Source organism: Chrysochloris asiatica, unplaced genomic scaffold (assembly GCF_000296735.1).
Source record: "Chrysochloris asiatica unplaced genomic scaffold, ChrAsi1.0 scaffold00298, whole genome shotgun sequence".
Taxonomy (NCBI): Eukaryota; Metazoa; Chordata; class Mammalia; order Afrosoricida; family Chrysochloridae; genus Chrysochloris; species Chrysochloris asiatica.
In genome coordinates this window covers 2335898-2339864 of record NW_006408816.1, presented here as the reverse complement: position 1 = coordinate 2339864, position 3967 = coordinate 2335898, and positions in this window count along the sequence as shown.

Sequence of the window (3967 nt, the reverse complement as noted above, 5' to 3'; positions counted from 1 at the left end):
ATGCCAAAAATTAACAGATCTGCATTGGAAGAAGTGCAGTCAGAGTGCTCCTTGGAGGCCAGGATGGCCAAACTTTGTCTCTCATACTTGAGACATATGTCAGGAGAGAACACTCACTGGAGAAGGATATCATATTTGGTAAGGTAGAGGGTCAGAGAAAAAGAGGAAGACCCCCAGCAAGATGGATTGGTCATGTAGCAACATCAATGGTCTCAAGTGTGGCAACAATTGTGAGGATGGCCCAGGATCGGGCAGTGTTTCGTTCTTTGTGCATTGGGTCGCTATGATTCAATACCAACTCGATGGCACCTAAAACAACAACAATATTTATAAACAGGATTCTAGTCCTCTTGGGACAGCTCTGAGTGGACTTGCGTGTCCAGTCTTTCAGTTAGCAGCTGTGCATGTTAACTGTTTGCAAAACCCTAGTACTCTATCAAGTATCAACTTTGCTAAAAAATGTATGAGATTATTTGCTTCAAGTAGGATTAAAGCAGCTGTAAACATTATGCCTATGAAACACATTATTGTTTATCATTAATAAATTTCTCATTACTCTTGATTTGTTATCTGTGTTATTAGCTGCTGTCATGTTGACATCCAATTCATAAAAATCCCATGCAAAATGTAACAAATTGAAGCATAGTCTAAACTATGCACATGACCAGATTGCAGACCAGAATATTGTGATCCCTAAGGTTTTCAAAGATTGATTTTCAGAAGTATATTACTAGGTCTTTCTTACTATTCCATCTTAGTCTGAAACCTGATCAACATTACAGCAACACCCACTGATAGAGGAGTGGTGGTTGTACATGAGGAACACTGGGAAGGAATGAAACCCAGAGTACAAGGATTCTACCACTGAACCACAAATTTTAAATTTATGCAGAAAAGGATTTCACAAATAAAGAAATGAAAAGAATATATTACAAACCATAGTTAAATACAGAATTTTGGTTGTTGTTTTTCAGTTCCTAAACCTATATTATCTCTACCATATAAATAATCTCCTTGAGGAAATTATATTTATTTAAAATTTAAAATTTAATGCAACATATTAGACATTAGATCTAATATGCTGTATCAAAAGTACTTTTTAAAGTGTTAAAAAGAAAATATGTTATTTTGAAAACTAAGGTGTGCCTCACCAAAGTCATAGTATTTTTAATTGCCTCACATAGGTGTCAAAACTAGACAATGAATAAGGAGGAGTGAATAATTGATGCCTTTGAATTATGGTATTGCCAATGAATATTAAATAGAGCCTACACTGATAGAAGAATGGAAACATATGTTTGGAAGAACAGCCAAAATGAATTTACATACCACAATGAACTTTGTATACTAGAATGGTCTTTAGAGTTAAGATGGCAAGACTACATCTCATGTGCTTTGGAAATGAGAGACCAATCTGTGTAAAAGGACTTCATGCTTGTTAAAGTAGAAGATCAGTGAAAAAGAGAAAGAAACTCAATGAAATGGAATGAGACACTTACTGCAAAAATCGGTTCAGCAGCAGCACCACAAAAAAGCACAGCAAAATGATAGCAATCAATCCATACCTATTGATAATTACACATAATGGATTAAATGCATCTGTCAAGAGACAGAGAGTCGCAGAGTAGATAAGAAAACAGGACCCTTCAATATGCTGTCTACATGAGATACATCAAAAAGATGTGGTGGTGGTGGTGGTGGTGTGCTGTGGAATCAATTCTGACTCATAGTTACCCTGTATAGGATTTCCAGGGCTGTAAATATTTATGGGTGCAGAAAAGCTCACCTTTCTCCCTCAAAGTGGCTGGTAGATTCAAACTACAGACCCAGCTGGTAACCCACTACACTACTAATGCCCATCAACAAAAGAATGGTTAAACTTTGGAACATACACATAACAGAATACTATGTAATCTTGAAGAATATCAATGAATTTGCACAACACCTCACAACATGAATGAACCTGTGTATGTCCTTCAGTGCCACACCAGGACTCAGTGGAGGAGTCATCAGGCTGAATGAAATTAGCCAGTCACAAAAGATCAAAGATTGTATGTATGAGTCCACTGTTGTAAAAAGTTAAACATTCTATGATGGTTACCCGTGGTGGGCAGTGGTGGTGGTGGTGGTGGATTATTCATAGGCTAGAGTCCTGATGTGGCACTGTAGGATAAGCACTGGACTGCAAGGTCATTTTGAATTGAAAGGTCTGTGGTTCAAACCCACCAACTGCTTCTTGGAAATCCTATATAGTGTAGTTGTGAGTTGCAATGCAATCCTGGTGTGTTGCTGTGGGTTCATGCGGTAGACCGGAAGGTCGGTTTGAAGCACATGTTGGCAGTTCAAGCTTTCCAGCCACTTCTCAGAAACCCTATACAGGGTTGCTATGGGTCAGAACCAACTCAACAGCACTTAACAACAACAACAACATGAGTCGGAATAGACTCGATGGCACTTAGCAAAACAAAAACAAGAGAGGATAGACACTTGTTAACATTGGTGACAGGGCAGGCAATATACAACAAGAGGGAGGTTGACAGGAAAGATGAAGGTGGAATGTAAGAGTTAAAGTCAGGGAAGAATGCAAGAGTTAAAGTCAATAGAGGTAAATACTGTTAACTGATGGTACATGGAGGGGATTGCAATCATTGTAATGAAGCAATGTATATGATTTGTTGAACGTAAAATTGATGATCTGCTCTGTAAACCTTCAATCAATTCACAATAAAAAGTTAAAATAAAAAATTGGTTCAGCCATAGGAACAAGAGTGAGGATGGTAAAAGACATGGTGGTGTTCAATTCCTGCATTACTATGAGTTGAAACCAATTCACCTACTGACAATAACACCTAATGACAGCAGCAGGAACAACTAAATACTAAATAAAAGCTAAATTAATGTTTAGTTAGATTTCTAGTACTATAAACTCATTCTCACACAGTTTAGTTCTTGTGCGTATCTTCACACTTTGTATCACCTGTATGCTTCACTCTCAGCATTAGCCCTCCATGGCTATGTCCTTGTCCATGGGTTCAGGAGTCTCTAGGTCTCAGCACGCTTTGGACCAACTCTCATCTCCAGGTCGATGGGAGTCTATGGAATGTGGTTGAACTAGCCCATTTCTTCTTTGCTGCCTTTCCCACTCTTCCACTTACCAGTAGACCAACATGGTCAACAGCATACTTACATGCCAGCTCATGTGCTCCCTTTCAGTTTCAGTCTTGGAGGGGGTGGCGGGAGAATGTCCTGAAGGGACTTGATTGCTTGCCTTGATGGCTCTGGTGAACAACTTGCTTGTTCTTGTAGTAGCCATTCATACAGCCATTTTTGTTTTGGATTTTTTCTGCTCATCTTTCTTTGAAAATGTATCTTGTATTGCTCTAGCTGCTCCAGGCTGGTCTGCTTGACCTTTCTAGAGAGAATGTTCCACCTCAGAAGGTTGTGAATGGGGCTCATGAGTCCACCTCAGTTCTATACATTACAAAGGCTCTGCAAGAAGCCTATTTCACCGGGCAAGTTCAAGCACCTCTTTTAGGTATTCCAATCAGTTACACGCTGAAGAAGGACTTACAAACGTTCTGTAGTCCTGTTTCCCTACAGTCTTTTCTATCACACTCATGTGTCTGTTTTAAAATAGTAGGCAAGGGAAAACAAGATTCAAAAGGCAGCCTTTTGCCCATTCCAACCGTGTCTCAGTCCCTGTATCCTAGAACCCTGTTGTTCCAAGGTTGAGCTTACATCACTACTTACCATTGAGCCCATGCAAAGCTGCCTAAATGCTTCCCTATCTACCTTGTTCTTCCGTCCTTCTGCCCCTTCTTGTGCATTGTCCTCCTGAATACCTGAACTATGTTGTGTCTATCCCCTATCCTGTGCTCTACAGTCCCCTACCTTCCACCCCTGGTAAGCAACAAAGATTTGTTGTCGTTGTTGTTCCTTTTAATATGCTAACCTTTTCTTAAGCTTT